Raw genomic sequence first — 27,897 nt, forward strand, 5'->3', positions numbered from 1 at the left:
TTCTAAGGCTTCCAGTATAATATTTACACTAACACCATAAACCCCATCAGTAAGAAGGGCACTGGAAGCCAACCCAAATGTAAAACAAATCAGCGTCAAAATCGGCAAAGCAACACAACAAGCAATCACTCTCGGCGTCACAAGGTAATCCACTGGTCATTGATTACAAGAACTCTCAATGTATCGATCATTCGAAACCTGCATTGTTCCCAACTCCGCTGCAAATGCACTCCCTATACGCCCCAAAGGTTGCTGATACAGTCAAGTAAGTGCTGTCCAAGAAGACAATTTCTAAATCATTATCAGCTGCAAATACACCATTCCACAGGCATGGTGGATGATTCCTGTTCTATCTTCAGAGATAAGCAACATCTATAAGAGGAGTTAAAGCTTTAGCCAAAGAGAGGAAGAGTTGTTCAGGTTTACCTTATGGATGACGAAAAAAGATATACCTCTAGAATTGCTCAGTTCAATAGACGATGTATTCTTGCACTGAAAAACAATAATAGTACTAAGTTTTAATTTTTATTATACACACTTGATAAATATTCTAACAAAATAAAATATTAAAGGGTCTAACCTTATGAGAATATATTGAAGGGTCTAATCTTAAGCGTCATAGAAGAATTATGATGTCTGCAAGTACACACAGCAGCCATAGAGAATAAGTGCTAAAAGAGCATAGAAGAAGACATCCACAGCTAATGGAATATCAAAGTCGCACTGGTATGTAACTTTCCAAATCAAAATATACTGTTTTATATTCTCATTTGATTTTAAGATATTCTGTAGATGTAGGAAACTGATACTTATACTTTGAAAGATCATGTAAAAAAGTGCTGAACTGCCAAAGAAAATGAGACCCAAAGATTAAAAAAAAAAAAAAAAAAAAAAAAGCTAGAGTGGCTGAACCAATATTAACTATTAACCCAATCATCTGAAGAGAGTAGCAAATATAATATCGTACCTAAAATCAAGGCCAGGGTGAGTTTAAGAGATGTCTCAGAACATCCAAGCAACAAACCAGAATCTTCTATGCAAACCAATATCTTCACCAACAATTAAGTGAGCTGCAGTTGCAGTAAGGCTACAAAAGATAAATAATTACAGTTTCGAGTTTAGACTACAGAAAGCATATACCTTATCAGAATTGGTGGTGCATGCTTAGGGTATGGTAATATCATAAACATGTATCAAATGACTAATGTTCTTATCGATGTTATCATTTTCCTGGATCATTAGGACAATGAGTCGTTTATGTGCCAAAAATCATAAATGGCAAAGATACGAGTATCATGGCATGGAGGAGGTATTCATACAACCATTAATACTTGAATAAACAATTTTTGTTGTTACTTTTTCTACATTAGCAAACAAATAAATATATTAGTCGTACTATCTTCATGACAGATCATGCCAAATCATCTTGGAGTATTTATAGAGATGTATTTAGGACAATAATACTTTAAAAAATTAGAAAAACATAAACCCATCAAACAAAGTATATATATATATATATATATATATATATATATATATATATATATATATATATATATATATATATATATATATATATATATATATATTATAAGCAGTGAATCATTAGCTATCAATATACATATATTATTTATTCAAGTGGACTTTAGGTTTTTGAGTCATTAGCTATTTATGTAGCAAGTCCGGCCATAGGCCGGGCCAAATGGCTAGTAATACATAGAGGTGAAGCCACAGTTTGGCTGGATTGGGTTCGCTCCAGAGCCGACATGACAATTGTCTATGATTTAAGATGGTGACTCCCCTGGACATCCAGTGTTTTTCACGTATATCTCCCTTGTATGTAAATAAAACCTTTACACTTTCCTTCTCTTAAAAAAAAAAATATATATATATATATTGTGACTTTCAAGAATGACTCATACAATTGGATAGAATTTTTCGTGCCGATCGTTTCGATATCTCATTCGTCCAATTCGGAGTCCAAACGAGTCGTGGGTACGCATTTAAATTTTTAGGTTTAAATCAGGCTTTAGGCTTGATTTGGGCTTCGAGAAAATTTTTGGCCCAACCCAAATATCAATTTCTCAGTCCATTTAAACCCAAAATACCCGATCACAAGTGTCACAAATCCACGATTCGTCTTCCTAAAAAACCGGATCTTGCCCCCTCTCGAATCAGTCTCGCACGAGACAGGCCCACACTAAAACCAGGTCTCGCGCGAGACCCGCACAGCTCCGATCAAGATTTCCTTCCGTCAGATCATCCCAATTCTCCCCCTCATCAATAATCAATAGCCATCCTCCCTCTTAGATCAGCAATGGCTGGAAACAGACGGATTTGTGTGGAAAAATTTTTTGGAAATTTGTTTGAAAACGGGATGTTTGCTCCATTCTTTGATCACGAAATTCACTCTAGAGGATGGGAGAGTTTGTTATATGCCAATGGAGGGCTTTATTCTAAGGATTTGGTGATGAAATTCTACGACAATGGAAGCTTTAATGGCGACCATTTTTGGGTCACCGTCGAGGGTGTGCGCCACGAAGTCACACCGGTGTTGCTCTCCGGGATCACGGGCATTCCACTGGTCGACCACGTACTAACTCAGCAGCAGTCCGTGTACCCACGGACTTGCGACCTAATGCTCGACACGCTTATCGAGGGAGAGTACAACATCGACGGGAAATGCGCGTATCAGCGCTCGGTGCGACGGAACCAGCTAGCAGTGACTTAATGGCTGGGACTGAACGTCATTGGCACCTCGAAGCCTTCCGACATCTACAAGACCTTCCTCCACCTTCTCTGGATCCTCCAGGAGCGAAAGGGTAACTTCTGCATCGTTACCTTTCTTTTTGATATTATCACACATGCCACTCTTAGGTCAGCCCCCCTTGCCGTTCTAGTAACGCAAGTCATGATTAATCTAGGATTTCTGTCTGCCACCCCTTTACTCCCTATACCACAATATGAGAATATGTTGGTCTTTAAGAAATGCATACAAGACCCTTAGGAGCCCACAACACCTAGGGCTACCGAGCACGCTAGCGTAGGATCCTCTCACCCACCATACTTTGATGACACTGCCATGAGTAAGATCACCCAACCCATAGAGGCCCTACGTGCAGTGAACAGTGGTCTGAGAGACATGTACACTCGCCAAGTATCGATGAGACGTACCTTGGGCGAGTTAAGGACAGATATGACCACTTTCACCACGAAGTCGATGACAGAGATAGCATGGGTGAATTCCAAAGAAGAAATGAGAGCCTCCATGACTGCATTTTCAGACAAGATGCTTACTCGCCCGAACCAGTTTCAGCCGAATGTTCATGGCGAGCCAAAGATCGATTTCGAGCTCGGTGATGGATACCCTTGGTGATATCCAGAGCAGTTAGCCTCCACGAAGCTCGTCTTGCCGCGACGTCGCAGACTCCCCGGTTCTTCTTCACGCGGCCCCGGATTCTCGCTTTCTGACACCGGATGATCATCGGTAGCTAGATTTATTTTTCCGGTCTTCTATAATATTATATCGGACATTTTATTTACGTGTTTTCACTTTCTAGCTTAATAGTAGATGGTTCCTAAATAGTTTTATATTAGCTATATCTAATATTATAGTATATAGGTAGGAACATATATTGCTAATAATAAATTATATACATATATATAAATATATTTCATATGTCATACTTAAACAACAAAATTTTAACATAACTAACACGTTCAGAAACCGATAATGAAAACGCATCAAAAAACGGTCAGAAAACGGTCATGAACCACATCTAAAAAACGGTCATGAACCACAACTAAAAAACGGTCAGAAAACGGTCATGACCACATCTAGAAAACGGTCAGAAAACGGCAATTTTCTTTATATAAATAAGTTCAACTCTTCCTCCATATTCACTCATTTCTTATTCTTCCCTCTACACTTCTTATTCTAAAAAACGTTTTTAGATCACTCCAAGTTCAAGATTCATGGATGCACTAGAAAAGTTTGAGCAGCAGCAGCTTGAATATGCTACTCAAGTTTTCATGCTCGGTTGTTTTATTATAGTCATGTTGTTAATGTGGCATATAATTCTATCTAATATTTAGGTTTGTAGTTAAGACATCGTATCATTATGTTGTGTTTCCATACCATTGTACGTTCTTACATCCTATTGTGATAGTATATCTACATTTTCCTTGTCCTTCTACTTACGTTAAAAAAAAAAAAAAAAACAAACAAAGGGGCACTCCTTGTCACATGCCCCATTCTTCTCATCCACACTTCATCCACTTTTGCGCATATCTTAGAAGATACACGTGGTCTAACTACCCTGTGACACCTCGAAACGTATCTTTTACATTTTCGGATGGGTGGCTATTTATACCAAGGATAGACACCTCAAAAAAATTTAACTTCCCTTTTTCCAAAATAATTTTTCACCACTCCATCTTTAATGGCCCTCACTCGGAAGTTTAGGTGGCACGAGCAAAATTTTATGGAAAATTTTCAAAATGGTCTTTTTCATCCTTTTTTGACACTGAAATATTACGTCGAGGATGGTACCCTCTTTTACACCATAAGCAAACATTTTATTCCAGAGAATTGGTCTTGTTATTTTATAAAAGCGGTTATTTCCAAAACGGACAATTCTTTGTCCGTGCTAACGGATGCGAGCATGAATTGACTATGGAAATCATCTCTGAGGTACTTCAAATTCCTATTACAAACCAAGGAGTACACCTTCAGGATTCACCTTTCGATAATATCCAACATCTGATGTTTGCAACTATCCTTCACGGCGAATACAACCGGAAAAACCGTATTGTTTATCAGCGATCTTTACAAAAGAACCAATTATCTGTGATCCAATGGGTAGCTCATAATGTCCTAGGCACATCCAAGACTTCTGAAATAACCAAACCACTCCTCCATTTACTCTGGGTGTTGCAGACTAACTGCAATGATTTTTGCATTATAAAATTTCTCTGGAATGCGATCGCACGTGCCAGGAAAAAGGCAACCGCTTTACCAACCATTGTGACACTTATCATGATACATTGGGGTTTTTCTAGTACTTCTCCTCATACACCTCTTTGAACAGCTAACATTCTTACCATTCACTCAGTATGTAGGAACGGATTCTGGAACCCCGACGTTGCAAAGAACCATATCGGTGTAGAAACCAACGAAGATTGTTCCACCGACAACATCTTTACTGAAAATGCCTTATGCAACGTATTTAATCCCATGGAAGGGCTTCGCTTAATTCAACAAGGACTGATGACATTATTCAAACGTCAGAACATTATTATCACCACCTTCTTTGAATTTCAGGACTGCGGACAATAAACGAAGAGGAACAAGCACAATTCTTGCACAACCACAACCAATTCTTGGCAAATCACACTCTCATAATGGAGAACCACGCCGAGATTTACCAGACAGAAAGCAAAATGTTGCAACAGGCTGTTGCACGGATTGACGGCATAGAGAATCTTATAAACGGATTCCTCCCACATAAGGATCCTCGCCGTTACTTTGGGCCAATAAAACCATTTAAATATTACAATATTATATTATCATTTTCCTTTTAGTTTTTAATTTTCGTGATGGTAATTTGTTTTACTTAATTATTCTCATCATGCTCTAATATTTGTTTATCCTTGTCTAAAAACAGTCACATTTTTTTTCACAATGGAAGCTCCAAAGATGATTCCGAACAATCTTTCCATTCCTTGCTAAATTCTCCCAAGATATGGACATCTTTTTCGGAGACTACATCACTCAAGTTGGATGGAACTCTCTCATTCTACACCCGAGCGGACATACTCCCCGTGTTTGGCAACTTATTTTTATAATAACATGGAAGATCTACCACCGTCCGGGTTTCCCTTTGAATGGGTTTACACTACGTATTGGTAACACCCGACACGCCTTTTATGAGCCAACAAAGGTGGCTATGGCTCTAGACCTTCATCCTCTTCACCCAGATCTCCCCATCCAATACATGATAGAGAATGACCTTAATGACTACTCTAGGGAAGATTTTGCTGCCCGTTATGGCGATGGCCTTGCCCACGCCAAAGAACGCGTCGGCCGGGCCGATGGCCGAGAATTCACTATTCCACTAGCCAAGATGACCATGAATGTTGGAACCGCCATGTTATTTATTCTTCCAACATCATGGGAGATTGGCATTTTTCCACGGCATCAAAGGCATCGTGGTAAGACATTCCATGCATTGGCCCGAAAGAACGTACCACCTTCGACATTCTGACGTAACTAGTAATTGAGAATCTTAAGAAGGATCGGTCTTTTCGGCAAGACTATATCACCCCGCCGCCATAAAGATGCGGGATAGTGAGGACGATACTTCCCCGAGTTTGCAGCCACCTTTCAAGACTGGGTAAAGGTTGACTCTATGTGTCCAACAAACAAGATAATTCGCTTCCTTGCGATTTCGACATGGACACGCCGCAAGGTATCTCAAGAAAGTTCGTTCTTTCCCTAATGATGATAAAATGATAGCTCATCTAGACAATGCAAAGAAAAGGAAGTGGAGGAAGTCCGAAAGCTATGATAGATTGGCAGGATCTAAGGAATTGCATTTCTACAGGGGGCAGGCAAGGAAGGACTATCCCCCACAAGGTTGGGGCAATGTGAGTTGATGCATGTACATATTTGTTTTATGTTTTGATGTGAAATAAATAAATGACCTAACAGTGTGCTACTCTAACAGTGTGCTTCTACTTTTATGATGTATAATATATAGTGTGTTACAATAAATTTCTATGGAAGATATCAGCTTTATTTTTGCTCAAAGCCTCCCAGGTATACTCCTTCTTCCTCTTAACACTTTGAGGACATAGTGTCCGACTGTTTGGGGGTGGTGAGAACCTTTTGCAAAAATTAGGCATGCATAGTTGTATATAGTTTACTTAATGTCTAAATAAACATATTTAGTGACAAATTCTCGTTTCCCTTTCTATGATGAAAAATATTTAGAAATCTCCCCCTAGCATCAGAATCAGGACTTGTCCTTAGAAACTTAATTTAATACGTATGCAATAGTTTTTACATCTTTTTATGAGCATTCATGTAATCGACTATCATTAAATGCACACAGCAGTAAGTTTCTGGGACCCACGGTTAGACAACTTAGTTTCCATATCCTGTAAGAATCTAACCAAAAGCCTCAAATGTATGACATATGAGTAATGACACAGAGGAGTAGTTCTTCCTAATAGAAGTTCACACGCCTACTTACTTTGATCACTACCCAAATCCTAGGAGAATTTAGGCCTTCTTTGGATCGATATAGCCAAAAATTCGCGACCAGAAAAAATTTTACCGCTTAGTCGCCCCCAATCGAACCTTTCATTAATCCTTTCTACTTTACCAAAAATCATTACCCATCTAGTAACCACAAATAAATAAGCCTACCTAGATGATGAGTGTGAGAAATAGGATGAAGTGCAAAAAAATGAAGAGAAAAACCTTGTCACAAATCAAAATCAGTTACTGCTTTTAAGAAAAAAAAAAAGAAAATAGAAATATGTTTCCAAAAATCAAAAAAGAAATGTCAAGGTTAGAATCCCCCAAAGATCAAAAATCAAAAAGGGAATACAAAAATCCAAGTATGGAAACCATGTTAGAAGCAGAAAGAAAAAAGGGTTTTCTAGTATAAATATCTCAAGACCTTATTCTCTCATACTTATCATTTTTTTTGAACTTTCCATTCCATTTTCTTCTACACTACCACCTAAGCCCCATAACACCTAATAAAGACCTCATAGGATAGTGTGATAATAAGTAGTAGTTGTGACTTCTCGACCTCGGCTCCTCTGACTGTCATTGAGTATGTGAGGAAACGCGTGCCCACACCATTAATCGGAGATAGCAAAGCTTGAGTGGAAAAATAAGAGAGAAATTGTGTTTCGACACATACCTGTGAGAACCTACTTAAGGATGCTATCCAAAGGATCCAGAAACGGCCATGCTCGTACATTTCATTATTAGATCACTGCATGCATGCTCATACGTAGATGTTTCGATTATTGTATGTATATTAACTTGAATTTCGAAAGAATAAAATCCTTGTTTCCCCTGCTAGTGAGATGTCTAGATACCTGAGATTAATTAAGGAAACAAGCCTTTGTTACTAAGTCGTTGTAGTATAAATGAAGTTTGTGAGTATCTTCTCTGGAAAACTCTCACGAGGCTATAACTCGTCCACTAGGGAATTCCTAGTGGTTCAAGGCCTTGTTGCATCACGGTCAATGCAACCGCGACTCGCTAAAAATGAGATTTAGTTTAGGACAACACATTTTTGATCACTTATCGCTTTAATGTCTCTTCTTTGCTTGAGGACAAGCAAAGTGCTGTTTGGGGGTGGTGTGATAAACACCCAAAACTGTAATATTAAACCCCGAGAGACATAGCATTTTGGTCGATTATGTGTTTAATAATCATGTAATAATTATATTTTCGTGACTTTTGCAGGCGTTTCCGCAATTAAAATGAATATAGTGATAAAACATGCATCGGGTACAGAATACGGAATATTTGGAGTTTCCCACTCGACCCGCGGAAGTCGGTTTCCAAAAGAACAGAACTAGTGCGGAATGGGCCCACATATGAAGAAGCAACAAGTTTCCGAAGCTCAAATCGGATAAATCTAGATGCCGACGTTGACTAGTGAAGCTACCAAGTACGAATACGGAATATTTGGAATTCCCACTCAATCCCCTCGGAAGCCCAACAAAGCCCCGACTAGAGCCGGGTTCCCAAAAGAACGTAACTAGTGCGAACGGGCCCACATATAAAAGCGAGGAAACTTCCGGCTCAAATCGGATAAATCTAGGTGCCGACGCGTTGGCTAGTGAAGCGCCCAGTACAAGAATACTGAATATTTGGAATTCCCACTCAATCCCCGGAAGCCCAACAAAGCCCCGACTTGAGCCGGAGTTTCCAAAAGAACGTAACCGTCAAGGGACGGGCCCACATATAAAGAGGGCGTGAAACTTCCGAATCTCAAATCGGATAAATCTAGGTGCCGACGTTGGCTAGTAAAGCTGCCATAGCGACCGGCTTACGAACTCTGCTAGAAGGACAAAAAGTCGTAAAAACGCCAAAATCAATACCAATCGGACACACTAGGTGGACACACTCTCGGGCCCGTAAGGCATGATGAGTCAAAGATAGGCAGGTGGCAAAGGATGGTTTAAATTTGATACCACCGGCAAGAGAGAAGATATCGCACCAATTCAAACCAAGTGGTTTGAATTGAAATGAGCTAACAAACAAAACATAAAAATCGGCTAAAGGACAAAAATTTAATCTAGTGAAACAAAACTTTGATTCTCAAAGTTTTGAACGCTTCAAATAGGTAACAAACAAACCCGATTTAATTGTTAGAATTCACGGAAGGGACATCCGCTTATATATATAGGGGGTTCGCGCTTCATTATAAGGTCTTCAGCATATTAATGCTTTAGCTACACTTAGTTTTTCTTCTTCTTCAGTACTTACATTCCGCCATTTTTATTTCAGCAGCTTAATACAGTAAGTTATTTTACCCTTAATAACAGTCATTTCTTTTCTAGTTTAATTTCTGTCCTGCATTTATTTACTTAATGTATACAACAAGTTTTATTATTCCTTCTATGATGATGAGCTAATCCCCCCCGGGGAGGGTTATGCTGCTCGTGTAAAAATCCGGATTGACTCGTTAATATTCTAGAATCACTACTTAGGAATTAGGCATAGAATTAACATCCGGTCCCAAAATGATCGAGAATGTACAAAGTTGATCAGCCGATGCTCCAGATGGTCGCTACGACTCTCAGTGTCGATACCTCCAATCCGTCGTCCAAAAAAATCGAGCCAGAGCGAAATAATATACCGTAGATGCGGTATTATTAAAACTCCTTATGCTAGTGAAATGCGACCTAGAGATGTGGGCATGCACTAGGGATCAATACTCGACGTCGTCTTCGAAACGAGACGAATTAGAGATGTAGTGATTTGGTAATAAAAATTGTTAAGAAATGATTCTTGCATGAGCATGATTAACTCTCTCCCTGTTTCTCTACATTTTGTTTACCTACATATAATCGCCGTATTAATTTATTTTATTTGCATTACCGTTATTTTAATTAAAAACCAACTAAAAGGAAACCTAAAAATCCTTCTCACTTAAAGTTGTAACTCCAGTTGTGAACCTATCCGAGCCCTAAGGTTTGGACGATCCCTTACTCGACCTATCCTACCAATCCCACGTGAGTAAGGTAACTTGACTAAAACGCATCGACTATACCTGGACGCTGGACTTTGGACTTTGGACTTGACCGCGGACCTCGGACTTTGGACTGTGGACCTCGGACTTAAGAAAATAAGTAACTGAAAGCCAATAAACGTGTGTAAAGAGCGTTCTATCATCTGTAAACCGAAGAAGACATCTGCCCCTCTACCAGTGCTGGTCACCAAGATCATGTAGCACTGGGGGTTCCAAGCCACAGACGCCCTAGTGGAGGTCAAGGACGCTACCACAGGTCCTATCTATGCCCACTGCATCTAGAAGTCATGGCTTCCACCGGAAGCCAGAGCCGGTGAGCAAGCATGACTGACTGAGAAGGTGGATTACTTCGCTGAAGATGCCTGTAAAGTCCTGAATTATTATTAAGGGTATTTTCGTAAATTTCCTATTAAATCTAGGGTCGTTTATGTAAGTTGGTCGTCGGGTTTATATTTCAACCGTACGTAACTTACTAAAACTTAACTCCGACTCATAAGGCACGTTAGGTAAGCGACTATAGGCGGAAATTTGGCAAAAATGTCGGTTAGCGGCTTTTCCGCGTCGAAGCTGGCACGAGTTAACAGCTTACACGCATGAGTGGGTTATGGTCATAGCCTGCGGTGAGATAGAATATAGCAGATTAAATTTAGCGGGATAGGCGAAAAATAATCAAGACGCGACGTCAAAACGAAGTGGTGGTTAGGCGATTAGGACCTTAAGCCTAATTGAATCGATCGGGCTTGGGCCCAAATATATCGCCCAAAAAAAAAAAAAAAAAACCGAAAAATTATAAACCGAAAATCGCTGAGACTCAATTCCTTCTTCCCCAATTCGCACTTTCAAAACCCTAGAGAGAGAGAGACCTAATCCTCTCAATTTCCATCGATTCTATCACAATCCTTCACACTCCCAACCTAGAAACACTACACTAAAGTAATCCATCGAAATTTGAGCCAAACCGGCCGAAACCGTGGAATCAGCGCGGCGGCAGTTGGGGTAGTTCCTCTTCAATCAATTCAAACCCACGAATTGAACAACCACTCACTAACAACAGTGAATTCAGTGTGGAGACTCACAAAAAATTCGGATTTTGCCGTGAATAACACATGAAGGTGAGTTTTATTTTCGCTTTTAAATAATTATTTGGATTCAATTCAATAGCTTGAGGTTGCATTTGATGAGAGATATTGAATGGGGGTTGTATAATTCGACAAAGAGCTATTTGGAGAGGAATGGCTTAACGAAATCAGCCGAAAAATCCTTGGAGTCGTCGTGTTTCAGATGAAAGGTTAGTGAATTAAACTTTAAAGTAAATCATTTGAACTCGATTTTTATGTAGTTGGTTGTATTGAGGAAGTATAACTGAAATGGGATGGGTTTAATATCGGCAAAGAGTCGGTTTGGAGAAGGAGAGCTGCGATTTTGGTGGAGCGACAAGCTAGGAACGATTTTTATTCTTGACCGGTAAGAATTTGGTTATTCATTACAATTTCAATGAATTTATGTCGATTTATAACTGTATAAGAGTTGATTGAGTAGTGATCGAGGGATAAGAACACCCACCGATTTTATTAATAGAATTAATGTTAATTGAGAGGTGTAGAATGGGTTGTAGTTAAAATTTGGAATTGGAATTGGGATGGGATAGGATTACGTAGATATGAGGGCCTGCCATGGCTGAAATAGCCAGTAGAGATCGCCGAGAGAATAACATGCGAGAATGGCCTCAGAGCTCTGCTAATCCGTAGTTAGATAAAAATAAATACCGAAACCAAATTCAGAGTGTCGAGATTCTTCTCGACTTACGCTATATAAGAATTCTCGTTAGCTCGATAATTTCTAATGGTCGATATATATATATGATGTGTAGGAGTAAATACGAGGGGATTGGGTAAAGCGAGCTTGATTCCGTTAAGTGGGCTTGAGGAGAACGGAGCTTGCTAAGGTAGGAACCTACATACCAATATATAGTCCGCTTATTTTCATGCATGATTTGAGTTGTTTAAAATGTTAAGAAATAGTTTATGATCAACCATGCATGTATATATGATATTCATGTTTTTGCATTGTAGTTTTCCTCGATATGAATTAAGTATATGGATAGCTTTAAAAAAATGGTTTTCAGAAAATCGGGGTAGCGAGGGATTGTTTTCCGGTTAAAAGTGAAAAACTGGTTTTGGGGAAAGGTTCAATCTCTTGTCTCGATGAAGGAGACGAGAGATGGATTTTGTAATCGCGGGTAAGGATTACCCGGTTGTTTGTAACTAGGTGCGAAGTTCGATTGGTCCCGGATGGTCGTATTTTTACGATGATTCGCCGTTTGGGAATCATCGGTTGTTATTTACTATGATCGCCCGTTTGGGAGTCATAGGTTGTTACGCTTTCGATTTCGGAAATCCAGAACTCACACCTATATAATCAACGCTTTAAAAGAAAAACTAGATATGTAACTAGAGTATTTGAAAATAATCGGTATCGAAAGTATATATATATAGATATTACTATGTTTATCACGAGGGAGATTTAGAAAAGGAACTGTGAATTCTATAAAGAAGGAACCGTTGTCGCATTTCCGAGACGCAGTCATTTCTAGATTCCAACTGTGGTGTACACCTTCGAGGTGGTGGGCCACCTTTAAAGGGATGCATCAACGGGATGTAGTCCGGAATTCCTTTTCTACTTTTCTAGATAACCATGCTTGTAGTGTCACCATATGGTGATTAGCTTGAGTGGGGTTATATGTTACCTCGATGAGGTTTAGGCGCCGGAGAGGAGAGAGTTTAGTCCACTGGATGTGTCGATCCCGAAAGCGATCTGCGTCGTCGAACGGTTGACCACCGTAAGTTAGGTGACAGCCATTATGGGGATGGGGTCGTGGTCACAGGGCCCACCTGAGCCCTAAAAGCTTTGGGGATTTTGTGTGTACGAACACAACAACGGCATTTCAGCTCCCTGCCGGTAAAATCAGGAAAACAACGGTGCATGGTTCACACCGAAGGAAATCTTGAACCGAGATTGCCCGCGGATTGGGTTGAAAATACCGGTCGATACCCTCACCATTCTAATAGGATGCAGCGGTGACGGCCACAATAGTTGTATGATGATTGTGAAAACTCTATTTTGAATATCAATGAAGCATGTCGAGATGATTTCTGCTAGTTAGTGATGTATATATACATAATCACAATATTTGAATACTATTATAGAACCCTGCATGTTTTAAATGTTTTCTATAAGTAGTCTATTTATTGGCTATGTGCGTTTCTACTGGGCATAGTTGTTTGCTCATCCTACTTAACATTTCAGACGAGAGCGATTCGGGAGGAGGGTTTCCTAACCCTAGTGATGACCAAGTATGGTGATTTGGGAGGATTCCCTTATGCTTGACGAGAGGCAGAGTCAAGGTTATATTTGGACTGTATAGAGATGACCTAGGTTATTCTTTTGCTGTATATAATGAGCCTAGCTCTTTTCCTTTGGTTGTATAGAAAGAGACTAGTTTCTTTTGTTGTATATATAGAGAGCTAGGTCATTTTGATGTAATAATCGTATTTGGCAACGGTTCTCCTTGTTTTGTAGTTATATCGTCATATCCCTGTAGTAGTTAGAGTTAAGTGTAGTATATATGGTTGTTGGATGTATGTATGGTTGTTGTAAGGGAATTATAAGATGTCCAGGGTTTATGACCCGAGTTATGACGGGTTTTAGGGTTCTGAACGTCGATCAAACAAAGGAAACTCACGAAATTTCGGTAGAATCGGGATAGTTAATGCGCCTCGAGATTCATTCCACGTCCTCGGGATGTGTGTTGGGTCTCGGGGCGTGACAGAAAACGTGGTATCAGAGCGTCCACTATTAGATCCGTCTGGGAGCTATAGTGGGGGACTCAAACGCGACGCGTTCGAAAGTTTCGTCGGAACCCTATAAACTCTAGGTAGGGATACACTACCCGTAGTTAGTACGTTAAGCGTTAATAATAGCTTAGCAAGGTCGAGAGGTCGCACGGGTAGTTGTCTGGTCACAGCAGAGAGCGCGGAGACGTGTCGAAAGTTTGGACGAATCGGACACTATAAGGGTCGGAGTGAATTTTCATTTCGAGGTGGAGGGCGCACCTGCCCTCTGTAGGAGCGCACCTGTGCTCATCTTTTGAAATTCTACTCGCACTCATTCTATGCATGTGAGTTCCATAGGGCTATACCTGCGCCTCTTGCATAATTTTGAGAATTCTCTCTCATTTATCATGCACTGAATTGGCTCTGTGTATATGTGCAGAATAGTTACCATGGATCCCGAAGGTACTAGTGGTGATGATACTACGGATCGTAGTCGGGAGGACCGAATGGATAGGCTCCTCGCTGTGATGAATCAAATGGCTCAAGCACAAAATGAGATGAGAGCTGAGATCGAAAGTTTGAGGGCTAGTCGGAACGAGCCCCAACCTCTTTTAGCATCCGCTGTTATTCCACCTGGTGGAACACCAGAGGTAGCATCCCCAACCGTAGCGAGAGTTGAGGAGTTCAGGCCACCAGTGCAAAGTCAGTCGGGGTTTCTACTTGCAAATTTCATCAGGCTACGTCCACCTGAATTTGTGGGGTCATCTGAGGTTAAAGTAGCCGAAGACTGGTTGCTAGATATGTCGAGTATGCTAGACTCTATGATGTGTACTGATGTGGAACGAGTCACTTTGGCTGCCTTCATGCTTAGAGGTGAAGCCAAACACTGGTGGATCAGTGTTAAGGATGTGGAGACGTTTCCTATGAGTTGGGCTAAGTTTGAGGAACTCTTCCTTTTGAGGTATGTCACCGAGGCGGCGAGAGATAAGAAGCGAATGGAATTCCTCAAGTTAGAACAAGGAAACATGACAGTGGGGACAAGATGATGAAGAGATTCACCGTTCTTTCCGCGATCACGGGAAGGAGATGATTTCCACGGAAAAAAGCTAAGGCTCGAAATTCATTGACGGTTTGAAACCGTATATCGCAGAGCAAGAGATGTCGGTCCTTCGATCGATACTTATCTTTGAGGCTGTGAGAAGAGCTCAAGGAATTGAAAGAGTTGATGATCGAGTTATTGCTCTGAGGCAAGAGGTTGGAAGGGTAAGGCAGCCGATAGTTCAGGGTAGGCAGGATACAGGAAAGAGACAGGTCTACCAAGGCAGTGGTTCAGGGTCGCAACAGATGTATAGGCCGGTCATCCAACCGAGCACAACATGGAGAGGCACCAGGCTGTACATAGGGTTTGAATGTGGTTAGGCCAGCCACGAAGTCTACCAATTCGGAGACCGATGAGTGGATCACGAAGGCCACCGAGGGTACTGCTCCTTCTTCGCACCCGAGCACCGGTGCAGAATTTGAGGCCTCGTGGTCGAGAGCTAGATTGCAATCTGTAATACCCCAGAGTACACACGGTCGAGGGAGAGTGTGGTTTGCTATGGTTCTGGTGAAGTTTGGGCATATCAGCGGTTTTTCCCCCAAGTCCAGCCGAGGGTGGAACAGAGACCACAGGGGCAAAGTGTATTATCTAGTGCCAGAGGAAGAGGTTATGGATCCTGCTCCAGTCCAAGAGGAAGCCACGGTATATAATGCTATGGGGGCAGATATCAGCGCTACCGATCAAGTGGTTGAAGGTATGATATGTCTGTTTACACATAAGGTGCATGTCTTGTTTGATCTGGTGCTACTCATTCTTTTATTGCTAAAAATATGGTGGAGATTCTTGGTTTGAATGTAGTTAATACCGGGAGGAAGCTTATTCTATCTACTCCTCTAGGAAAGAGAACTATGTTCTTTGAAGTTTGTCACCATTGTGTGATAAAGATAGGTGATAGGGAGATGATAGTCGATCTAACGGTGATGGACCTAAAAGATTTCGATATCATCGTAGGGATGGATTTGTTAGGGAAGTATCATGCCCATGTAGATTGTTTTGCCAAGACAGTGACGCTTAGAGTACCGGGACAGCCTGAGGTTGTGTTTGAGGGGATTAGAAATACGGTATCTCGAGTGGTGAAGGCCAAGTCTGACTTCAAGTATGATAGATACGGATTGCTAGCTGGTCTTAGTCTCCAAGGGCCGAAGTTTGAATCTTCTGAGCTTGTTCCTGTGGTTAGTGAGTTTGCGGCAGTGTTCCCATATGCATTGTCGGGATTGCCTCCCTGGCGTGAGATAGATTTTGTAATAGATCTAATGCCGGGAACGTCGCCCATTTCGATGATTCCTTATCGAATGGCTCCTCTCGAAATGAGAGAACTCAAGTCCCAATTAGATGAATTGAAAAGATTGGGGTTTATAAGGGAAAGCCAGTCACCTTGGGGAGCACCGGTGTTGTTTGTGAAGAAGAAAGATGGATCTTTTCGGCTATGTGTGGATTATCGGAAGCTGAATAATGTGACTATCAAGAACAAATATCCGTTGCCTAGGATCAATGACCTATTTGATCAGTTAAGGGGTGCTAAGTATTTCTCGAAGATAGATCTCGAAACGAGCTACCATCGATGAGAATTCGGAAGAAGATATACGAAAGACTGACTTTCCGCACGGCTAGGGCATTTTGAGTTTTTGTGTTACCATTTGGATTGACCAATGCTCCGGCTGCATTTATGGATCTCATGCACCGAGTGATGTGGAAATACCTAGATCAATTTGTTATCGTATTCATAGATGACATCTTGATTTATTCCAAGACTAGGGCGGAACACAAGGAACACTTGAGGATTGTCTTCCAAACATTAGTTGATCATCGCCTTTATGCCAAGTTCAGCAAGTGTGAGTTACGGTTGAATGAAATGAGGTTCTTAGGGCATGTGGTATCGGAGAATGGAATCAAAGTTGATCGTTCAAAGATAGAGGCAGTGAATAATTGGCCGAGACCGACGTCAGCGACGGAAATCAGGAGTTTCTTGGGATTGGCAGGTTATTACCGTCGTTTTGTAGAAGGATTCTCTAGCATAGCGTCGTCCTTAACTAGATTGACACGCAGAAGGATGTGAAGTTTGAATGGACGGAGGCATGCGAAAAAGCTTTCCAAGAGCTAAAGACGCGATTGGTAACAGCGCCAGTTTTGACTATTCCAGATCCGGAGAAGAGCTATGTGATTTATACTGATGCCTCTAACACCGGATTAGGATGTGTCTTAATGCAAGAAGGCCAAGTGATAGCGTATGCTTCTAGGCAATTGAATGCCCATGAGAAGAATTATCCTACTCATGACTTGGAGTTAGCGGCGATCATTCATGCTCTAAAGATATGGAGGCATTATGTGTATGGTGAGAAGTTTGAGATATTCTCGGATCACAAGAGTCTCAAGTACTTGTTCTCGCAGAAAGATTTGAATATGAGGCAGAGGAGATGGGTTGAGTACATGGAGGACTATACCTTCACATTGCAATACCATCCGGGTAAAGCAAATGTAGTTGCCGATGCATTGAGTAGGAAGCGAGAACATGTCTGTGCTCAGATGATGATGAAGGAGTGGCAATTGCTGGAGTCTGCTGCTTCTTATGGTTTTGAGATCACGGAAAATGGAAGTGGAGATCCTCATAAGTGCTGTTATTTAGTTATTTATGACGGATAGCGACGTGCAGAAAACACCTTGGTTCAGGAGATTGTAGATGCTCAGACTACATCGAGGGATGGACCTAGGTACCGAGGATATGTGGATAATGCTGAGGATGTTGATTGGGAAAAATCCGGAGATGGAAGCATCAGATTCAGAGGAAGAATTTGGGTACCTTTTGATCACTCTTTGCGGAATAATATCTTGAGTGAAGCCCATAGATCGAAGTATACCATTCATCCTGGTGGTACCAAAATGTACAGAGATCTGCGTCGTCAGTTTTGGTGGCCGGGAATGAAGCGGCACATTGCGGAATATGTGAAGAAGTGTGCCACATGCCAACAGGTGAAAGCTGAACACCATAGACCACCTGGTCTTCTTAAACCTCTGGAGATTCCGGAATGGAAGTGGGAGAATATAACCATGGATTTTGTATCCGGGTTACCGAGGACCAGTGAGGGAATGGATTCTATATGGGTCATTGTTGATAGACTGACCAAGTCTGCTCATTTCATACCTGTTAAGACTACTTACTCTGCTGAAAAGCTAAGTAGAATCTACATGTCAGAGATACTGAGGTTGCATGGGGCACCATTATCTATAATTTCAGATAGAGGTACTCAATTTCCCGTTCATTTTGGAGAAGTCTTCAAAGGAATTGGGGACCAAACTGAAATTCAATCATGACATTTCATCCGGCAGAACCCGATGGGCAATCGGAAAAGAGTCATCCAAATCATAGAGGATATGCTTCGGGCTTGCGTGCTTGATTTTGGGGGTAGTTGGAAGACTCATTTGGCATTGGCTGAGTTTGCCTACAATAACAGATTACCAATCTAGTATTGGTATGGCTCCGCTTTGAGCGTTGTATGGCGGACCTTGCGAACACCTCTCTGTGGACTGAAACCGAGATAGTATTATGTTGGGGCGAGAGATGGTTAGTGACACCACCGAAGATCAGAGTGATCTGAATCGGTTGCTCACAGCCCAGTCGAGAAAAGCTATGCGGATAGGCGTGAAGCGTCCCTTGGAATTTTATGAAGGTGACAGGGTATTCTTGAAAGTATCTCCGAAGAAGGGGTATTCGAGGTTCGGGATGAAAGGAAACTTGCACCTAGATATGTGGGACCATTCCCGACATTCAAGATCTCCGACGAGCTAGCTTATAAGCTCGAGCTACGAAAAGGTTATCACGTGTTCATAACGTGTTCCATATCTCGATGCTTCGCCGCAAATACGAGCGGATCCACTACATATTGTTGATTTGGAATCGTTGGAGTTGAAGAAGACATTACCTATCCGGAAGGGCCAGTTCAGATTCTAGATCACGAGAAAAGAGATTGCGGTCAAAGGTCATTCCGTTGGTAAAGGTCTTGTGGAGAAATCACAATGTAGAGGAAGCAACCTGGGAGAAAGAAGCCGATATGAGGCGACAATATCCAGAATTGTTCGAGCAATAAGGTATGATTTAATTTCGAGGACGAAATTTTCTTTTAAGGAGGGTAGGATGTAAAGTCCTGAATTATTATTAAGGGTATTTTCGTAAATTTCCTATTAAATCTAGGGTCGTTTATGTAAGTTGGTCGTCGGGTTTATATTTCAACCGTACGTAACTTACTAAAACTTAACTCCGACTCATAAGGCACGTTAGGTAAGCGACTATAGGCGGAAATTTGGCAAAAATGTCGGTTAGCGGCTTTTCCGCGTCGAAGCTGGCACGAGTTAACAGCTTACACGCATGAGTGGGTTATGGTCATAGCCTGCGGTGAGATAGAATATAGCAGATTAAATTTAGCGGGATAGGCCGAAAAATAATCAAGACGCGACGTCAAACGAGTGGTGGTTAGGCGTATTAGGACCTTAAGCCTAATTGGAATCGATCGGGCTTGGGCCCAAATATATCGGCCCAAAAAAAAAAAAAAAAACCGAAATTGCGAAACCGAAAATCGCGCAGACTCAATTCCCTTCTTCCCCAATTCGCACTTTCAAAACCCTAAGAGAGAGAGAGACCTAATCCTCTCAATTTCCATCGATTCTATCACAATCCTTCACACTCCCAACCTAGAAACACTACACTAAAGTAATCTACTGGAAATTTGAGCGTAACCAAGCGAAACTGAAGTGGAATCGCGGCGGCAGTTGGGGTAGTTCCTCTTCAATCAATTCAAACCCACGAATTCGAACAACCACTCACTAACAACAGTGAATTCAGGTGTGGAGACTCACAAAAAATTCGGATTTTGCCGTAACACCGCGGAAGGTGAGTTTTATTTTCGTTTTAAATAATTATTTGGATTCGAATTCAATAGCTTGAGGTTGCATTTGATGAGAGATATTGAATGGGGGCTGTATAATTCGACAGTAGCTATTTGGAGAGGAATGGCTTAACTAAATCAGCCGAAAATCCTTGGAGTCGTCGTGTGTTTCAAATGAAAGGTTAGTGAATTCGCTTAAAGTAAATCATTTGAACTCGATTTTTATGTAGTTGGTTGTATTGAGGAAGTATAACTGAAATGGGATGGGTTTAATATCGGCAGTAGCTCGGTTTGGAGAAGGAGAGCTGCGATTTTGGTGGAGCAGCAAGCTATGAACGATTTTTATTGCTGACTGGGTAAGAATTTGGTTATTCATTACAATTTCAATGAATTTATGTCGATTTATAACTGTATAAGAGTTGATTGAGTAGTGATCGAGGGATAAGAACACCCACCGATTTTATTAATAGAATTAATGTTAATTGAGAGGTGTAGAATGGGTTGTAGTTAAAATTTGGAATTGGAATTGGGATAGGATAGGATTGGCGTAGATATGAGGGCCTGCCATGGCTGAAATAGCCAGTAGAGATCGGCGTCGAGTAACAGATGGAAAATGGCCCGTAGAGCTGCTTAACGGTAGTTAGATAAAAATAAATACCGAAACCAAATTCAGATTGTCGAGATTCTTCTCGACTTTACGCTATATAATAATTCTCGTTAGTTCGATAATTTCTAATGGTCGAATGATATATATATATGATGTGTAGGAGTAAATCTGAGGGGATTCAGTTAAGCGAGCTTGATTATTTTTAAGTGGGGCTTGAGGAGAACGGAGCTTGCTAAGGTAGGAACCTACATACCAATATATAGTCCGCTTATTTTCATGCATGATTTGAGTTGTTTAAAATGTTAAGAAATAGTTTTATGTATCAACCATGCATGTATATATGATATTCATGTTTTGCATTGTAGTTTTCCTCGATATGAATTAAGTATATGGATAGCTTTTAGCGTGAAATGGTTTTCTGTAAAATCGGGGGAGTAGCGAGGGATTGTTTTCTCGTTAAAAGTGAAAAACTGGTTTTGGGGAAAGGTTCGCCTCTCTTGTCTCACCGAAGCGAGACAGAGATGGATTTTGTAATCGCGGTAAGGATTACCCGGTTGTTTGTAACTAGGTGCTGTTAAGCGATTGGTCCCGATGGTCGAATATTTTACGATGATTCGCCCGTTTGGGAATCATCGGTTGTTATTTACTATGACTGGCCCGTTTGGGAGTCATAGGTTGTTACGCTTTCGATTTCGGAAATCCAGAACTCACACCTATATAATCAACAGTTTAAAAGAAAAACTAGATATGTAACTAGAGTATTTGAAAATAATCGGTAATCTGGTATATATATATAGATATTACTATGTTTATCACGAGGAGATTTAGAAAAGGAACCGTGAATTCTATAAAGAAGGAACTGTTGTCGCGTTTCGGAGACGGGTTAGCTCTAGGATTCCAACGGTGTGTACACCTTTCGAGGTGGTGGGCCACCTTTAAAGGGATGCATCACCGGATGTAGTCCGGAATTCCTTTTCTACTTTTCTAGATAACCATGCTTGTAGTGTCACGTTGTATGGTGATTAGCTTGAGTGGGGTTACATGTTACCTCGATGAGGTTTAGACGCCGAGTGAGAGTTTAGTCCACTCCTGGATGTGTCGATCCCTGAAAGGTCTGCGGTCGTCGAACGGTTGACCACCGTAAGTTAGGTGACAGCCGTATGGGGTCGTGGTCCGTGGCCCACCTGAGCCCTAAAAGCTTTGGGGATTTTGTGTGTACGAACACAACAACGGCATTTCAGCTCCCTGCCGGTAAAATCAGGAAAACAACGGTGCATGGTTCACACTGGGAAGTACTGAACCGAGATTGCCCGCGGATCATCGAGTACCCGGTCGTACCCTCACCATTCTAATAGGATGCAGCGGCCACAATAGTTGTATGATGATTGTGAAAACTCTATTTTGAATATCAATGAAGCATGTCGAGATGATTTCTGCTAGTTAGTGATGTATATATACATAATCACAATATTTGAATACTATTATAGAACCCTGCATGTTTTAAATGTTTTCTATAAGTAGTCTATTTATTGGCTATGTGCGTTTCTACTGGGCATAGTTGTTTGCTCATCCTACTTAACATTTCAGACGAGCCAGTTGCGGAGGAGGGTTTCCCTAACCCTAGTGATGACGGGTATGGTGATTTGGGAGGATTCCCTTTATGCTGCTTGTCCAGAGGCGAGTCAAGGTTATATTTGGATTGCTGTATAGAGATGACCTAGGTTATTCTTTTGCTGTATATAATGAGCCTAGCTCTTTTCCTTTGGTTGTATAGAAAGAGACTAGTTTCTTTTGTTGTATATATAGAGAGCTAGGTCATTTTGATGTAATAATCGTATTTGGCAACGGTTCTCCTTGTTTTGTAGTTATATCGTCATATCCCTGTAGTAGTTAGAGTTAAGTGTAGTATATATGGTTGTTGGATGTATGTATGGTTGTTGGAAGGGAATTATAAGATGTCCAGGGTTTATGACAGGTTATGACAGGTTTTTAGGGTTTACGAACGTCGATCAAACAAAGGAAACTCTGCCGAAATTTCGGTAGAATCGGGATAGGTGTCTTCCTCGAGATTCATTCCACGTCCTCGGGATGTGTGTTGGGTCTCGGGGCGTGACAATGCCACTCGACAGTTCACTCAGCCCATGGATAGAATTCACTTCCTCCATGGAGGCTAGAGGATGCTGCACTTATATCTCCACCAGCTCAGGGAAACTCAGGGTAACATCATAACGGAATAGCGGAATATCATAGCAAAACAGCATACCCTTAGAGAGGAGCAGCAATCCTTCCAGCAGGAGCAGCGATGTTTTTAGCACAGTGTCACTAGAACACTGCAGAGCATCAGAGACGCACTCCCGCGTAGTGATAGAGATGTCAGGCCTCAACGTTAGCAAGGAGAAGGATCTTCTGGACGTCGACACGAGTCATGCACGGATTTTGACTAGGATTCCTAGTGTCTGTATAGTTGGATCTATCTATTTTAATGTTTCTTTTTTTTCATGTGTATGATGTAGTATAAGTTTAACTTTATGCTTAATATTATCTGCTTGTTTTATTTTGCTTTTTCTTGTGGAATTTGGTTTATAAGTAGAAGGTAAAACATATACATCATGCCAAAATTTTCTATTTTTCTTTCATGCATTTCATGTTTTCAAAAATACAAAAACCCAAAAAGATTTTATAGTAGAATAAATATCCCTAGTATAATAAATCATGTATTTCTCGTTCTATATCAAACAACCCACGCCCCAAACTTATTTGGGGGTGGTATATTTTCATCATGAAGAATAGAATACAGGTGTATCATCGTTTTTGCTCATGTTTCTATGGTAATCTCTTTCCTTATCTCTTCATACCTTGAGGACAAGCATAGTTCCATCATAGAGTTGGTATAGTAATATCTTGCAAAAAATAGGCATTTTCTATATAGTATATATAATATTATATTTCTTCCTTTCTAAAATTATTTTTCAAAAAAAAACCAAAAATATTTTTCCGTTTAGTATTAAAAAGCCTTGTTTCCTTTTCCTATGATGAATAAAAAGTTTAAAAGTCTCATTATAGTAATACAGTAAGGACTTGTTCTTCGTACTTAGACTAATATACGTACAATAGTTTCTGCATCTTTTCATGAATGGCATGCATCAGCATTTGTTTGTATATAGCAGTGAGTTTTCAAAGCCAAACTTAGAACAATTAAGTTCTATATCCTGTGAGAATCTAGCCAAAAGCCTTATCTGAATGATTATTGAGTGATGACACAAAGGATGCCCGGATAGAAAGACCACATGTCCACTTGCATGATCACCACGCCATATCTTATGAGGGAATTTAGGCTCTTTTTGGATCGATATAGCCAAATAAACGTTAAAACCCCGAAAATATAGTTTTCCTCTAGTTACCCCTCTTGAGTCTTCACCCTTTCTAAAAGCCTTTTTATTCTTCACCAATAATTCCTAACCCATCACAATACGCAATAAAAAGCTTACCCAGCTGATGAGTTGAGAACTGGATGGATATCAGAAAAAGAGAAGACCTTGTACAAAAACATAATAGTTATTTGCTTCAAAAAGAAAAGAAAAGAAAAGAAAGAGAAGAAAATAAAAACCCATCAAAAACTAAAACTCCAAAAAAAATTCAAATGAGTCAAAAATCGAATCTTTCAAAAGTTCAAAATCAAAAGGAGACGATATCAAAAGCAAAAAGAAACCAAATCAAAGTTATAACTCCCAAAATTCAAAATCATATGGAGTCAAAAAGCCAAATGGCTAAAAGAATGTATCATAATTCGAAAGCAAAAGAACAAAATGAGGTTCTTCTCTGGTTACAAGTATCTTGAAGGCCCATTTTCTCATCTTATCATATTTTGTTTTTCCCTTCCTTTTTCTTTATAAACCATCACCCTTGCCCCGTAACTCCTAATAAATGACCTCTAGCTCGATTAGGAATAGGATGGTGTGATAGTAAGTGGCAAACGTGATCAATCGACCCCGATTTCTTTGGACATCATTTGAGTATACAAGGAATATAAGTGTCTGCTACACTTGAGATAATGAACCTTGAGTGAATCTATCAGAGAGTTGTGATTGCAACACACCCCTGTGAGAACCCACCTTATGGAAGCTCTCCAAAAGCCTCGGAAACAACTCTGCTTTTGCATTTCATTGCTCATGTTTTGTACAATTATGTTTAGATGCTTAAATAACTGTACATATGTTATTCTAAGTTCAAAAGAGTTTGTCCTTATTCACCGCTAATGAGATATATGAACTTCTAAGAATAAATAAGGAAACAAGATCCTTTGTACTAAATAGAGGAAGTTTGTGAGTACCTTCACTGAAAAATTGTCACGAGGCTTAAATATCATCCACTAGGGAAATCCTAGTGGTTTAAGGCCTTATTGCATATGGTCAATGCAATCGCACTCTGCAAAATGAGATTAGTATAACGTATAATAAATCACTCATTTGTGATCTTAGTTTTTTTTCTCTCATCCTTGCTTGAGGACAAACAAGATGCTATTTGGGGGTGGTGATCAGCTCCCAAATATGCATTTTATTACCCGTATATTGTTGTATTACAGTTTCTCTTCCGCTTAACGAAAAAACAACTCATAACTTTTACTACCTTTTTTAGGTAAGGGAGTATTTCAGACCACTTATCTGAAAAGCTGCGTCTTAGCACCAAAAAGAGCCTTAATCACGCTTATTATGAAGACCAGTAGTTGCTGTTGAAAAGTGCTAAAAAAGCTAAAGTCAACCAGTCAATGTCAACAGTTAAAGGACTCAAATTAGAAGACAAAAGATGGAGGCCCTTATTTCAAATTATGAAGACTTATCCCTAAACATAGCTTGTTCAAGAAGGCACTAAAAAGCAAAAGTAAAAGCAAAAGTGAAAGGGGTGAGGTGTCTAGTTTGTAATAGAGAACGGTAAATCTGTAAATGGCAAAAGTAGGGGTATATAAACAAAAAGCAAGGGAGAGAGAACTCATCCATTGTCTTAGGATCCAAACCATTTGGTTTATTTATTTTCTTGTCTTGTTTTTCAATTCATGTTTTTAATTTCTTATTGTTTTATTTTATTTCAATCAACTTGTTATTTCCTTTTCTTTATTTCAATCAAACTTGTTACTTGTTCATTGTTTTAATCTTCAATCTTGTTTGTTTCTTTCATTTCAATGTTTTAATCCATCTTCCTTTCATGTTTTCAAGTCATTTCAATCAAACAATCAAAGCTTTCAAGGTCATTAGCTTAGAACCATTTTAATATTCATGAGTCTACCTTTCTTCTTCATATCTCCCTCACTCAAACTCTAAACAATTTAGAATGAACCTCAACTCTTAATTTAAACTCTTTTGAAGTATACTCACTATAATATTAAAGCTTCAGTGCCTCCTTGACATGAAGGGGTTGGGCGACCTCTGGGGTCTTGGCTTCTGGAGGAACGTTTTTGACCGAGCCCCCAGTGTTTTCCTTTGGCAGATCACTTTGAGGGGTCTTGGTCAGGGTCCTAATCTCAAAGATGAAGTCTTCTTCTAGTTTGGTTTTGGCGATCCTTCCCTTGTTTTTGAGTGAAGCCCCAATATGATTGTTGATTGAGAGGATCTGTTTGTAATTGTGAGCATCGAGCTGGTTGCTTCTGAGCTCCATCATGCATCTGGGGCCAAGGAAGCGTAAAACTTGATGGAGTGTTGATGGCACTGCTTGCATCTTGTGGATCCAATGGCGTCCTAAAATAATAATATAGGACGGACGAGTTGACATCCAGAACGCTGAAATGCATGTTGATGCTGACTTTGTCCTCATGTGACCCAACTGAGACATGAAAGATAATGTCACCAATTGGGTCAACTCGAGATCCATTGAAGCCATAAAGGGGGAATATTGGATCTATCATCACCGACTTTGGCAGGTTCATCTCCTTGATAGTCTGATAGAACAGAATATCACATGAGCTGGATGGGTCGATCAGGACACGCTTTACTATCCAGTCTCTTATTTTAAGATGGACAACCGGAGCGTCATTATGCGGGAGGAAGACCATGTTGAGGTCGGCCTCAGTGAAGGTGATGTCTCCTGAGCTGTGGCCAGTTGTGCGTGGGGCAGGAGCCGCTTGTGAGGAGAACTAATAAACTTCTTGTAGAGTGCCTATTCGTCTCCTTTTCTCCCTTGTGGATGTGACAGAATCGTCCTGAAAAGTGATCATATTGATCATCCTATTATTATCTTTGTTAGAGGAATGCTGGCAACGCTCATGGCAAGATCGGTCCATTGAGCGTCCTTGAGCCTGAGAGCAATCTCTGTTATGGCTACGTGGTGGAGTTCAGCTTCGCTCTCTGCAAGCCATGAGCTTGTGGCGCAGGTTGCCATCGGTAATATCAGTATAGTGATTGATATGCCCTGCCTCAATGAGGTCTTGAAGGTAGTGGTTGAGCCCTCGGCATTCGTTGGTCTCATGGCACTTTGTTTTATGGAAAACACAGTACGGCTTTCCTGGTGTGTCTTCTGGCCATTTTACCTCAGGTCGGTAATAGGTCGCAGTTTTTATTTTCTCCAGTATGTAGCTTGGAGATCTTGTCAACACAGTGAACTCGCGTTTCGTGTGTGTCCTAGTATCAGACTTCTGTCCTTGTGGTCTGGATCACTTTTTTGAGGATGGGCCAGCATCTGAGATTGTTGTGACTTCCCCTTACTTGCCTTCGTGGTCTAAAGATTCTTGTAGCTTTATATACTTGTACACGCGAGTGTACAGGTCTTCCAATTTTTCAGGACGCTCTTTCATTAGCGACCTATATATCCATGTGTTTTTCTGGATCGCCTTGGTGAATGCTAAGGTTGCGAAGGACTCCTTAAGGTCGCTATCCATAGACATCAACTCAGACTTAAATCGTTCTAAGAAGCAGCGGATTGACTCGTCGCTCTTCTGGGACAGCAGGAAGAGTGAGTCGAGGTCGGTTTTCTTACATCTGTTGTGGACGTAATGGTTAGCTAACTGATCAGTCAACTTCTCAAAGCTATAGATGAAGTTCGGTTCCAGTAAATAGAACCAGTCGAGAGCTCTGTCTTTCAGGCTTGCAGGGAACAAATGGCATTGTAGGGGGTCGAACTCATGTGTACTATAGAGTGCGAGGCTCTGGATGTAGCGAGCTACGTGTTGACCGGGACACATACTGCCATCATATATCACAAAGCGCGA

The 27,897-nt window shown here is 40.6% G+C and overlaps 2 long non-coding RNA genes across 2 annotated transcripts; one reads left to right on the forward strand and one right to left on the reverse strand.

Annotated features, from left to right (window-relative positions):
- Positions 1 to 198: 198 nt before the first annotated feature.
- On the reverse strand, positions 199 to 1,111 carry LOC147492351 (uncharacterized). The gene is made up of 4 exons (XR_015198773.1): positions 968 to 1,111; positions 581 to 636; positions 427 to 492; positions 199 to 344 (listed from the first exon to the last, which is right to left on the reverse strand). It is a non-coding gene; the product is annotated as an uncharacterized LOC147492351 (long non-coding RNA).
- Positions 1,112 to 19,655: 18,544 nt separating this feature from the next.
- Positions 19,656 to 22,676, forward strand: LOC147492352 (uncharacterized). Its single transcript, XR_015198851.1, has 5 exons — positions 19,656 to 20,100; positions 20,203 to 20,276; positions 20,378 to 20,451; positions 20,863 to 20,939; positions 22,290 to 22,676. It is a non-coding gene; the product is annotated as an uncharacterized LOC147492352 (long non-coding RNA).
- Positions 22,677 to 27,897: the final 5,221 nt, after the last annotated feature.

This window comes from Coptis chinensis, chromosome 6 (assembly GCF_015680905.1).
Source record: "Coptis chinensis isolate HL-2020 chromosome 6, ASM1568090v1, whole genome shotgun sequence".
NCBI lineage: Eukaryota > Viridiplantae > Streptophyta > Magnoliopsida > Ranunculales > Ranunculaceae > Coptis > Coptis chinensis.